The sequence below is a fragment of the Etheostoma spectabile genome, chromosome 3, assembly GCF_008692095.1.
Source record: "Etheostoma spectabile isolate EspeVRDwgs_2016 chromosome 3, UIUC_Espe_1.0, whole genome shotgun sequence".
NCBI classification, from domain to species: domain Eukaryota; kingdom Metazoa; phylum Chordata; class Actinopteri; order Perciformes; family Percidae; genus Etheostoma; species Etheostoma spectabile.
Window position 1 is genome coordinate 23,626,433 of NC_045735.1, and position 14,322 is coordinate 23,640,754.

Sequence of the window (14,322 nt, forward strand, 5' to 3'; positions counted from 1 at the left end):
AATGTAACTCGTTACTACCCACCTCTGAATGTATGTAATGGGACAAAACATTTTTAACCTGCTGGTTTGGATGCTAACTTCAGATGGGGCAGAACATGTTGGCAGGTCTTCCTCTAATTATGTCAAATTATGCCTATTTGTCTGGCTGCCTATTAGTTGGTTGGTCTATTTGTCTCTCTCTTTCGCTCTCTCCTGTACAGTGTTTAACTGTCTGCCTCTCTGCTAGTCCTCAATCAATCTTATTATAAATTTGAGCTCATCTGTCTTTCTATTTATCTAAACACCCAGCTGGCTGTTTAGACCATACTCAAAAATATGGAGGCACGTGTTAACACAACTGGAGCTATGATTCAATCCCTCAAATTCCAAACAGTCCCACAAATCCTGTGATTTAACCAATCCTCACATTATTTGTAGAAGATTCCAATTTTGTCCAAGCTAAATCCTTTTCCTCCTGAAATAATGCAATTCTAATTCCCTGGTGAAAGGCTTATGTCAGATAAAATCAAACACCATCCTCAACAGACTTTCTTCCCCTGATAGGCTTCTTAAGCAGTGCTTACAACCACCCATTAAACTCTAAAAAACTCCATCCATTGAAATCTTACCAATAAAACCTTAAAATATAAAACATGTTGTGTGTGAAGCTTCTTGAGAATATTACGCAGCCTCATAGGAAGCACTACGTGTGTTTAAGAACATTAAACCTCTTGGTTATGTCTGCACATACCAGTGCAGTTGTCGGCTACTACTGCTAACATTTCCAAAAATTAAACTTTCTGAAGGAAAAGTTGTACTTTATTTAATAAGTTCTTTCAGTAAATCAATCTTTTTTTTCTGTGTGTAATGTCACAAGCTCTTATTTCCATTCTAGATGTTTCATGAGATTACACCAGTAGAGAATGTAACCCCTCAGACTCCTGGAATAATGCACACTGCACTGCAGTTGGACCATCCGTTGGAAATTCACATCACACCCTATACAAAGTTATCTGACAGCGAGAGCAGAGAAGCTATCGGCACCAATTATGATGGATATTATGCAAGAATTTCATGGGGCAGACCACCTTGCATTGCTCATTCAGCGGGAAAGCCATTGGTGAATTCCCCAGTGCTACAACTGTATGACACTGTGTCCTTGTGGTCTGGTTCAAAACTCATTTAGAATAATATTTGCCATATGCAGCTTTAATTACACATTTTACTAAAATACCTTGTTTGCATAAAAATAATATGAATACATTAGGGAATTCAGAGTTAGGAACACAGCTTTATTGTTTTAGTTAATTGATAGTCACAATCTGAATTCTGAATAAAAGCTTTCTGTACAAGGAGAAACTTTTAACTAACCCCTAAAGATTGAAGTGGGCAAATGTGAGATTTCATTTGTTTACAGTGCAATAAACCGAGATTTATGGAAAAAACCTTCAAATTGACAAATAGTTAATTGTGTTTAAATGTTTTTATCACTAATAAGGGGTAAAAATAAAGTTCTATAAATTATCGCCAGCAATTGGCAATATGTGATTTTTAACAGGGGGGACGGACCCAATTTGTTTCCTTCACCCGTGACTGGCGAAAACTAAACGGACAGAAGATCAGCACTCAAAACAAGTTGCAATTACAAATCTGCCTGCTGTTTCAGCACCACGGACAGTGCCATAGATTTATCAAAACACAGCACAGTACTAATATTTCAGAGCCATGGTCAGGCTATAAATTCTAACTTGGACAAACCTCAGTCAGATAAACGATCAAGGAGTCAGGCAGACTAGAACTAACCCCTCTGCCCCTGTACTCTCTCTGCTATAGGGGATGGGAAGGGATTATGGCAGGTAACAAGGGCATGTATTTTTGTCATTTAGCTATCAATTCGCCTACAGACCACAAGACAATCAAATCCAAAACCTCCTGCTCTTTTTGTGAGAGTAATGTGGTGGAATAGTAGAGGATTGAATAGCTGAAATAGAATTAATGTGCTCAAAAATAATTTCAATGACTAAATGCTTGAGCTGCTGCGGTTCATTAAGATGTGTCTTCTTGAAGGGAGGGAAGAAGGGAGGAAAAGAGAGTAGAAAAGAAAGAGAGTGTTGGAATGACTGAACGTGGGGCGTTGCACAGTCTAATGTGTGACTGGATGGTAGAAAAGTGCAGTTGAATGGCAGAATACTGTGCAAATGTCAACGTTTAAATTTTTCCCAAGCATATGTACTGTATGTGTACACATTTACAATGTACAAATACACATATGCTGTAACAAATATACATGCTCTCAGAAGATCAGATGAGGATACAACACAATTAGGCGTAGAGATTCTCAAATCATTATTTGTACACATTGTTGCATGCAAAAGTATTGTATTCCAATACTACAAAAAGGACTAAACCATAATACAATATTTGCAAATCAAACGTAAGAAGAATACAACATAGTGTCATATATCAAAATGTGTCGTAAAAGACAGCACATTTCAGAAGGACATGCTTAAAAAGCCGACATCTGACAAACACAAAACTGTACAATGTAAGATCATGCTGTATTACACATTAAGTATTCAACAGCTTATTTGCTAGACTGCCTTGTGCTTTTGGTCAACTTACAGTACAGAACACGATATACCTTGTTTAGACTTACCTTAATTGGACAATTAAATGGTGAATACTAGATACTGTTATGGGACAGGAGGGAGGACCCAAATGCAGAGACGAGGAGGCTGAGATAGGCTGAGTCATAGAGGGTTTATTCACAAGAGTTCAACAGAAATCAGCAAAGGGCAAAGTCCAAACATAAATCCGACCCAGCACAGGGGGAAGCAGGGGTCCAAAACCGAGGGAAACTCACGGGGGACTGACGGGGAATTCAAGGGGAGACCCACGGAGAACAGTCAGGGAACAGGCAGGATAAGGCAGGTTTCCAGCGCTGACGGGACGGAAAACCGCCAGCTGGCAGGATAAACAGACAGGGAAAAAAGGGGTGACAGCAAACTGATAACTTACAAGGGTACGGTGAAGAGGACAATCTCACAGGGCGACGGCATGACAGGCAGAAGGATCTGACAAAGGACAAAGAAACACAGGGGTTAAATACAAGAGGTAGACGAGTAATGGGAACAGGTGAGACGTCAGGTGAAGACATTAGGGCGGGGGTGGACAATCGACAGGCAACGTGAAGCTAGACAAGACAAGACAAGACAAGACAGGAAGCGACTACCCAAACAGGAAGCAGAACAGATACAGGGAACATAAGACAGGATCCATAACACCAATGAAGGGAGAAAACCGAGGCAAAAACACAAGGAAGGCCAAACGGGGAAAATAACCCCCAACAAAACCCCAAACCACAACAGTACCCCCCCAAAGACAGATCCCAGATGTCAAAAACCCCAAACAAAAACCCAAAAGAGAACAAAAAACAACCCAGTAAGGGCGGAAGACACTGGAAAAGAGGGGTCCAAGGGACGGAGAAACTAGGGGACAGAAGGAAACCCGGAGCACGGGGGACAAGGGCATGGGGGAGCACGGACAAAGGAAGCCAGAACCGGGAACAAGGAAGAGGCATAACAAGGGAATGAAGCGGAGATAGGAGCAGGGCCGAAGAGGAAGGAACGAGGGAGCGAGAGAGGGACCGGAAAGGAGGGAGCGAGAGAGGGACTGAGAAGGAGGGAGCGAGAGAGGGACTGAGAAGGAGGGAGTGAGAGAGGGACTGAGGAGGAGGGAGCGACCGGAAGGAGGAGACCAAGGAAGAGGAGATGGGGAAAGGAGATGAAGGAGAGGGCGAAGGAGGGACAAGACTGAGACTAGAGGACGCAGGAGGGGAGAAAGGATAGGACAGAAGACCAGACAAAGAGAAGGCACTAACGGTGGGCACAAGGAAGTCCAGAACAAGGGCTGAGACCAGTAGCGAGCGAGGGACCAAAGGAGAAAAGACTGAGGAGGGACAAAGGGTAGGGACAAAGGGAGAGAGCGAGCGGGACACAGAGAAAGACACAGAACAAGACAGACAGAGGAGGAGAAAGAGACAGAGCGGTAGAACCACAGAGACCCACATAGAAGGAGAGAGAGCGACAGAGAGAGATAGACAGCAAACCGAATGAGAGAGAGACAGAGGACAAGACAGACAGACAGACAGACAGACACCGGGAACGAAAAAGACAGAGGGGAAAAGACACCAGGACGGAGAGCAAAACCGACCGGGAGAAACAGAGACAACCAACAGAAAGAGAGAGAGAGACAGACAGAGACATCAAACAGAGCGAGAGTGACACAGAGAAGACAGACAGACATAGGGAGCAACAGAGACAGAGCAATGGAGACAGGGCGAGGACCAAAGACAGCGAGGGATTGGAGGAGAGGGACAGAGAAAGGGAGCCGAAAAGGAACTAGGGGCAGGCACAGAGAGAGAGCCAGAGAGAGACGGGGAGACGGAGAGAGACACAGAGAGCAAGAGACAGAGACACACGGAAAGAGAGCGAGCTACACACAAACAAACAGGGGGAGAGAAAGGGACAGCGACGCAGAGTGCAAGACAGACAGACATAGAAAGGGGAAGAGACAGCAAGACGCAGAGACAGAGTGAACTAGACCGACACAGGGACCAAGAGAGACATGGGAGAGACTGATACAACCAGAAAGACAGTGAGACACAGAGCCACACCGAAAGAGGGAGAAGCACAGAGAGCAAGACAGACAGATACAGTACAGAGAGCAAGACAGACAGATACAAAAAGCAAGAGAGACAGTGCGATTGAGACGAGTAATCGGGAAGGGGCGAGGATGAAGACAAGAGAGGACTAGGAGGAGAAGAACAGAGAAAAGGAGCGGAGAAGCAAGCAGGGACAGGTACAGCGCAGCCTAGATAGAAAGGCAAAAAACACTAGAAACGGAGAGGAACGGGGAGAGTCACCCACACAAACAGGCAGAAAAAGGGACTGAAACCCAGAGAGCAGGACAGACACAAGGAAAGAGAAAAGCGCAGGGAGATAGGGGCAGAGTGTGAAACACGTAAAGAGACCACAGGAAGGGAGTGGGACCGAGCACGGGACACACAGAGAGCATGGACGAGTAGGGTGGAGAGACAAAAAAGGGAGAAGACGAGACGCAAAAAGCCAGACAGACAAAAGAGAGCGAGACAGCCAGGCAAAGAGACCGGAAGGGACCGAAAGAAACCGAAGCAGGGAGAGAAAAAATAAATAAACAAATAAAGAAACAAATAAGTAAAAAAACAATGAGACTAGGCAACCAGAAGGAGGATGGAACGAAAGAAGACCAGACCAAGGAGAGGGACCAGACTAAGAGACCAAAACGAGGGAAACAATGACACAGAGGACGGAAGAGAGACATACATAACAAAAACAGAGAAGGGGAGAGAGATACAGAGAATGTGGGTGACTCACCAACACAGGGATCGACGAGGGACAGAGAAGAGATTAAGGAGGTTGGAGGGGATGCATAAGACTGCCCAACAGAGGGCGCACTAGGAACCCAAGAACGGGTATACTACAAAAGCCCACGAGAGGGCGCACTAGGAAGAGCCCCCGGGGGAGCTCACGGAAGAGCCCGCGGAGGAGCTCACGGAAGAGCCCGCGGAGGAGCTCACGGAAGCCCCAGGCTAGAAGAGCACAGAAACGGGACAGGCTTAGACCGGGCAGGACGGGACGCAGACGGAGACGTGGGACTACAACGGATCGGTTTGTGGCGGCAAATTTGGACTGAGTGGACACAGGACAGGGAGGAAGCAGGGACATGAACTGACAGGACAGAGACAGTGACCGGGACAGGCCAATGACTGGAACAGAACAAACACAGGGACTGAGACAAGCACGGGACAGACGTAGGCACGGGGACAAGCACTGGGACAGGATACACAGACACAGAGACGGGGACAGGAACAGACACAGTGACGGGACAAGACAGCGACAGCAGACACAAGACCAGGGAGACTAGGACTAAGAGACAAAGACACGGGGGGCCGGGTTCCTGAGGACCTGGACTGAGGCCAGACCTGAGAAGCCAGGGACTGTCCCAGGGGACCACCGGAACCGGATCAGGGAACCCCGGAGCCAGTGCCTAGAAAGGAACAGAGGCCCAGACACCTGGCCGGGCGGTCGGGGGCACCAACCTCCACCGAGGCCAGAACGGTGGCCGTCGGCCGGGGGGGCAGGGCCACCGAGTCCAGCCGGGATCAGAAAGCTGGACCTCTGAACAGAGTCGGGAGGTCTGGTCAGCTGGTCTGGGTCAGGTGAGCTAGTGGGCCGGTCTGGGTCGGGGGAGCCAGTCGGCTGGTCTGAGTCTAGGGGAGCGGTCGGCTGGTTTGGGACAGGGAGGCTAGCCGGCTGGTCTGGGTCTGGGGAGCAGGTCGGCCTGTCTGGGTCAGGGGGACCACTGGGCCGGTCTGGGCCAGGTGGGTCAGTCGGCCGGTCTGGGGAGCCACTCGGTCGGTCTGGGGAATTTGTCGGCTGGTCTGGACCTAGGGGACCGGTCGGCTGGTCTGGGTCTAGGGGACTGGTCGGCTGGTCTGGGTCGCGGGGGACGGTCTGCCGGTCTGGGTCACGGTCTGGGTCCGGAACGGTTGGCCGGTCTGGGTCGCGGTCTGGGTCACGGGGAACTTCGGCCGGTCTGGGTCGCGGGGACGGTCGTGCTCGGTCTGGTCGCGTGGACGGTCGGTCGGTCTGGGTCGCGGGGGACGGTCGGCTGGTCTGGGTCTGTTCCCAGGGAGGACAGTTCAGTGGGCACTCCCTGGGACTTTGTCTTTGTGGGCGCCGGCTGAGAGTCCGCCTCATCGGCTGGGACCGGCGGCTGGGGGTCCGCCTCAACGGCGGGAGCCGGCGGCTGGGGGTCCGCCTCGGCGGCGGCAGTCGTCTGCTGGGGCTCCGCGGCGGCGGCGGCGGCAGTCGTCTGCTGGGGCTCCGCGGCGGCGGCAGTCGTCTGCTGGGGCTCCGCGGCGGCGGCAGTCGTCTGCTGGGGCTCCGCGGCGGCGGCAGTCGTCTGCTGGGGCTCCGCGGCGGCGGCAGTCGTCTGCTGGGGCTCCGCGGCGGCGGCAGTCGTCTGCTGGGACGCTGCCCTCTGGGAAGCGCGGAACCGTCTCGACCTCTTGGGGGGGCCGGCGGCGGCAGACAGCGGCTGGGAGGTGATTTTAAGCGCCGTCTGGGGAATGCTGGGTGCCTCCTCCGCGGACTCCGGGAGGGGACCAAACTCTTTGTCCACCTCCTCCCACCGCACCATCATCAGATGCCAGGTCTCTGTGGAATCCATGTCGTGCATGCGGCGGAATGCGGCGGACATGAGGTCCGCCAACGGGTCCAAAGGGTGGAGGAGTGGCTGGAACACGTACTCCGCTGGGTCCATTCTATGGTCAGATCCTTCTGTTATGGGACAGGAGGGAGGACCCAAATGCAGAGACGAGGAGGCTGAGATAGGCTGAGTCATAGAGGGTTTATTCACAAGAGTTCAACAGAAATCAGCAAAGGGCAAAGTCCAAACATAAATCCGACCCAGCACAGGGGGAAGCAGGGGTCCAAAACCGGAGGGAAACTCACGGGGGACTGACGGGGAATTCAAGGGGAGACCCACGGAGAACAGTCAGGAACAGCAGATAAGGCAGGTTTCCAGCGCTGACGGGACGGAAAACCGCCAGCTGGCAGGATAAACAGACAGGGAAAAAAGGGGTGACAGCAAACTGATAACTTACAAGGGTACGGTGAAGAGGACAATCTCACAGGGCGACGGCATGACAGGCAGAAGGATCTGACAAAGGACAAAGAAAACACAGGGGTTAAATACAAGAGGTAACGAGGTAATGGGGAACAGGTGAGACGTCAGGTGAAGCACATTAGGGCGGGGCTGGACAATCAGACAGGCAAACGTGAAGCTAGACAGACAGACAAGACAAGACAGGAAGCTGACTACCCAAACAGGAAGCAGAACAGATACAGGGAAACATAAGACAGGATCCATAACACCAAATGAGGGAGAAAACCGAGGCAAAAACACAAGGAAGGCCAAACGGGGAAAATAACCCCCAACAAAACCCCAAACCACAACAGATACACTCTAACATGTGGCCAGCCATTTTCTCCCTCAGTTGCAGGAAGTAAAGGTATAACCACAGTTTTTGCAGTGTACAGTTTGGTTTATCTTTAATTCTGTATTTCTCATACCTTTCATTGCACAACCTCGGCCTGTTTGAGTCAACGTTTCTTCTGTCTGGGATTTTATGGCCCCCGCTTTGAGGTGTGTCATGCATTCCCTCTAATTGGGTTGGAAATAATCACGTTACATGTTGAATGACTAAGCTGCATCAAAAGATAGTGCTACACCACACACACACAAACACTGCCATAACAGCTGCTGGATGTTGAAATGGTTCCCAGCGCACCCACACTTGAGAAGATACAACAAGTGGAGAACAGAGTAGAAGGCAGGAGGCAGGCAAAGAGACACTTCTGACAATTCAGCTTTTTTGGTGTTTACACAAGATTTGAGAGATAGAGATTGTCCATAAAGCAGTGCCTTTCTTCATGATTACCATAAGTCTAATGTTACTGATTAGTGACCTAAGTGTGAACAGCTCAGTGTAGTGGAGATCTCACATAAAGCCCAGAAGTCATTCTCTTGTAGCGCGCACACACACCACACACACACCCAACATGAATAAAGACAGTTGGTGTCCTCATCCTATCCTCCTTCTCTCTGCACTCCCAAACAGTCCGAGAGGACTGCAGATATTTCCTTATCAGCATCCAAACTCATTATTTTTTACTGACCCATTGATCTCACATTAGCCCTCTTTGACAGAGGAAATAAAAGTTCAAATGGAAGGAGAATATTTGAGGAAGAGAAGAAGTCACTGAAGAAAGAGCGAGGGTGAATGTGATGAAGGATGCAATTACTTAATAGCACTACAGGCTGTTGGTACTGCATTGGATGTTGTCTTGCAGTTATCGGAATCGAAAGAAGTGAGAAAAACTAAGGAAGAGAAAGAGATAGTGAAAAGAGGGGAGATGTAAGGACAAGAGTAGGAAAAGGGAAAGAAAGAGTAGAAAGAAATTCAACCATGTCTGGTCTCTTTTCCTGCATTTTATTCAATTTGAACTGACTAGTGCCCCATAATTAATATTATTATCAAGCCTGATTTGATATCAGCCAACACCCCACCATCTTTTTTTCCCTATTTACCTTATTATTTATGTGTTTTAACTGTAATTTTTTGTCTGTTTTTCTTGCCCAGATTGCTGTACAGTACGTGTTTAGTGCTGTTGCATGTTTTTAAATGTGGTGTGTTTCTCACATGGAAAAACATTAAAAACTTTGATTATAAAAAAGAAAGAGTAGAAAAGAGGAAAAGAATGAAAAACCAAAAATAACAATAAGAATGAGATAATGGAAGACACACTTCTATTGGTGCAGATGTTGAGCAGAAAAACGTCAAAATCTCATTTCATTCTCACACTGACTTTAAACCCTTTATTTATTAATATTTAATACCCAAATGCATGCAAGAACATGTTTGTGACTAAAAGATGTGTGAGGTGTGTGTTTGTGTGTGTGTGTGTGTGTGTAATTGTTTGGGAAATAGAGGGACAAGTTTTAGCTACTCTGTTCAAATCAATAACTTGTTTCTTTCTCTTCTGCTTCCTATTTCCATTTGTCTCTCGCCCCTGCCCCCATCATTGTCTCCATAATCCAGGCGTGGCGCCCTGTGGGGGTGGGGTTCTGTGATGGTAACCATGGTCCCCGGCAGCCGCTATGTCTGCAGCGCTCACGCTAGAGAGGAAGACGCGACGAATGACCGCGAGGAACGAATTTTAGCTGTGCTGGGCATAATCGGAACCATCCTCAATCTTTTAGTGGTCATATTTGTCTACATCTACACCTCCGTCACCTAATGTTTTCTGCAAGAATTTGAATGAGGGACGTTGACACCGTCCTTAACCTTTCTCCGAACTGCCACCCTCCTCCTCTTTAAGTATTTATATACCTAAGAGGGTTTGAGTATTCAGATTGAGCGGTAAGATGTGAAGATCCTTGGCAGTGTGTTCAACTGGAAAGTAGCCATATTTATCTACACCTGCATCACTGCTTATCCCTCAAGACAACTTTGCTCTGTTCGCTAAAAAGTACTGCCAATCACAAGGAAGAAGTTGCAGGTGGAATCATCTGCACTTTCCTCCAATTAATGAAACTGCATCTTCAAGAAAATTTCACACAACCACACATGTCACTTGACAGTATATCCAGTCTAGTAATGGGCAATTGTATTCATATGACTGGGTCAAAGCCTTTCTGTGACTGCTCAGACAAGTGCCATTGATGTAATGGTGGACCTATTTGACTGTGTTGCATCTTCATCTTTGTCATATGACATGTAACGTGTGTCTTTCAACAATCAAACTCCTTTGTGACATTTGAGATATCACTGCCAGTTCATTTTATCTAAATGGTTTGACAACAAAGGCACCTTTGAGTTAACTTGACCAAACTAGTGGATAGGGAAAGATGTGGCACGCCATTAAAACTGTTAAAAGGGACCAACATTTCCAGGTGAATTATTAACAGAGGAACCCATAGGCCTATCTACTTCTGAGCACCCTTAAATCTACTTGAATAGAACATGTATACAAATATACATATTAGTACTCACACCCATTGCTAAATACTGGTTTTTGTAGTTAGTAGAGGGACTGAAAAACATTTACATGGACCTAACGTGTCCACACCTGAGCACACCAGAGGAGAGATTCCTGGCAGTGCTGGGAGTCATCGGCATCATACTTAACCTTCTGCTGCTCGTCTTTGTCTATATATACACCTCCATCTGATATATTTGCCTGCACACAGTATATCAGCAATTAGATAACCCTGCCACACCTAACAGCACCTGTACCTTAGACTGTTCTTCAACCACACCTGTATATATTGTACCTAAGTACAACCTAGTACAAAGCCAATTTGGGGATTATTTGATATTCTAGGCAGCTTTACGTGCCTATTAATGTAGTGATTCTCCAACAATAGTGGCAACATGCACAGAAGGTGATGAGAGAATTGAGAGGCCAAAGCAGTGCCACTAACTGCCACAAACTAATTTATAATAAATAAATACACTTTAAGAATTTGCATTTTACAGTTGGTGTTTTTGTAGATACAGTGCTATTTTCACATATGTGCATGATGAGATGTTTACTAAAGCTTGTATTATTATTATCTTCATCATGATTTGACCAAAATATCTGACATAAAGACTGCCATTTCTTACAGTATATATGTTTGTTATACACGTTTATTGATGGTGAAAACACTCATGGAACTGAATGGTGTTGATGTTTCAGTCTGTGCAGCGGCTCTGCACACCATCAAAAATCTCTCCGTGGAAGGTCGGTACAGTGGGATAATGGTCTATTTTCTGATGCCGTGTTTCTGTGATTGGATCTGTAAGCCACGTGCAACACAGCATTGGAGAGGGAAAAGCGTGGAACTGAGACAATGTTGCACAAATCAAGACAGTGGCCTGTTGCAGTGGAACACAAAGGACTGCAACAATAAAGAAAGAGTCAGGTTGAACCAGTGTGGATTGTCTAAAAAAAGACCATACAAAACCTCTGTACAAGGCTTCATCATCTGTCTCAAAACTCATAAAAGCACAAAAACCTCCCTGGGATTCGGTTACAACATTTCCTCTAAAACTACGTGCCACTCTGGATATGATTTTATGTCTAAGCACTGTGCCACTGATGGAGGAGCAAATCTGAAGTCAGCTGAAACGCGAGCAGAGAGGACTGGCTTAAATCTTCACTTCATCCTTGTTATTCTCTTTTCCACCAACAAGCTAACGCCAGAGAAGACATAAGACCCGCATGCGTCTCTGCTGTCTTTTCCCACAGCACAGAATCATGGACATATACACATGCACAGACTTTCATTCACCATTGGTCAGACGATCTGAGGGTGAAGACAAATCCCCAGACCAAAGGACAGTACAGAAACAGTACAACCAGCAACTTCAACTCACTTTACAACTTCCCAAGTTGGCTTGTAAGAATAAGTACTGAGATTTTGATAATCATATAAGATTCCTTCTTACATAGTGTATGTATGCTCTTAGTGTATTAGCATCTGTTTATCATTGCAAAGGTTTAAAAGCAAAAGCCAAAAGCAACAATGTTTGGTATGAAACTCAACAAATATCTATGGTTCTGGTGGTTACATTCTATTTTTTATGAAGTGTACAATAGTACAGATAAGTATTTCCATGGCCATGGCTACAGAACAAGGAACTCCAACTTTCCTGCATGAATAATTACCTTTCACTTAAATATATTAGTTGTTTTGTTGAGTTTTAAAACAGCAAAGAGGACAACTCAAAAGGGTACACATATTAATTACCTGTATAAGGACTCTCTTTCTCACCATCTCACACACTTTCTACACTTTCTACAGTACTTCTTTACTTGAGGACCTATGTTGACAAATTGCATTTGCCCCTATCCTTACCCTTAACACAACATACTTCATCCCAAAACTGTACAGTATGTAACGTTAACATGAATCTAATTCTGGAAATCCTAAAAAGAAACAAGAACAAATAAAAAACAATTACCACAATTTAGATTTAATTTTCTTCATCAATTCTATTGATTATGTTAACATTGTACTCACCAAAGTAATTGCTGAGATCTGGGGACATTACAAAAAATAGATATCCAATAAAGCAAAATACACAAGGTTAGTCAAACTCATTCAGAAGAGACAATGAAGGTAAACTTTCAACAATATACCCAGGCTGTCTGTTTAGCTGACAATTTCCTGGTTCAACTTTGACCTACCATATTTGCTGTAGTTGTGCACATTCAAGATTTTCCTATGCAGTGAGAGATTATTAGCAACATTACGGGTTTACTCACTTTTCAAATTAAAAAAATCTGGAAAAAAACCTTGGCTTGTTTACAATCTGTATGATTATCTGACCGCAAATGTTTGCTGCCCCTTGAACTTAGTTTTAGCTTTGCCACATTCTGAGATCTCAACAATAAGTTCAGAGTACTTAAAACTACAAACATAAAACCCAAATTCTAACAAACCATTATTTTTAGTCAACCTCAAAACGTTTAACCTTAAACATGTGAAGTGAGAAACAGTCAAAATATTCCAAAACATTCAAACTCTCAATACCTAGACTCAAACTGGTCCTCTCGTCATGAGTTTAATTTTACACCATCTTTCAGCACACATCAGGAGAGCCGCCTGTTACCACGCTGAGATCAGTGTGACTTGCACATTTATTCCCTGTCACATCCAATAAATGTACAGAGGAGTTTGTTGAGCTAAATCCATTTTGGGAGTGCACCAAAGCCACCTTTAGTTTGTCAGACATATGCTGCTAGACTGTAACAGTCAAAGACACAGCTGTGCAGAAGGTTTGGGTTGCCTTTTGGCAAGTGTTTATTCACTTTTTAATAAGGCACACTTTAACAAATGACTTAGTAAGTATTATGTAATGTCTTCATTTAAGTTTAGTGAATCCTTTACTATCATTTACTACTGTAATATGTCTTACTATAAAATGAGAGTCCCAACAACATTTATTTAATGATTACTAACATTACCAACTATTTTAATAACAAATAGAAAGAATAAACACCAGCTAACATTTCTTCTGAAAGTGTTTCAATTCATCACTAAAGCAACAGTAAATTATTTATCAACCGTTACTAACAAAATTGGTGTTTGTGATCCCTTTTACAGGGCACTATGTACAGTGGTACCCCTTTTAAAAAGGCTGGCAGCAAATCTTTTAAAAAAAATGTGAAGAATAAAGCAAATGAAAGACATTTATTTTGTAAATATATTTTTAAAAACTACGAGGCAGACAAAACAATCTTATACAACCAAGGTTATGTATTAAGCCTTTAGTACATATATTAAACAACATTTGCAAAATGATAATATATATAATATATATATATAAAATAATAATCATTGCTGATTTATAGTCTTTATTATAGTTGTTTGCCTTGGTTAGGGAGGACCATCCATCATGTCAGCAGTCAACAGCATGGACTGATATTAGATAAGAGTCTAGGACTTGTCTATTGTAGCTTTTGATAAGTCGCCCTAACTCCATAGCTACAATACATGTTATTGTGTGTATTCTGCATGCAGTTCAAGTTTTCGGTTGAGACCAGTTTTAACAGACTCACTGCCAAGCAGGCCAATGAGAGGAGAGAGCCTAGAGGGTGAGTCCTGGCCATCTGCTGTCCCAGTAGACATTCAGCCACCTCCTCAAAATACACACACACACACACACACACACACACACACACACAC

General features: G+C 45.1%; 1 long non-coding RNA gene across 1 annotated transcript in view; it reads left to right on the plus strand.

The window, feature by feature from the left end:
• Positions 1-13,858, plus strand: part of LOC116675381 (uncharacterized) — a 22,345-nt gene extending 8,487 nt beyond the window's left edge. Inside the window, exon 3 of the long non-coding RNA XR_004328400.1 lies at positions 9,686-13,858. This is a non-coding gene — a long non-coding RNA (uncharacterized LOC116675381). The remainder of the gene's footprint in view (positions 1-9,685) is intronic.
• Positions 13,859-14,322: the final 464 nt, after the last annotated feature.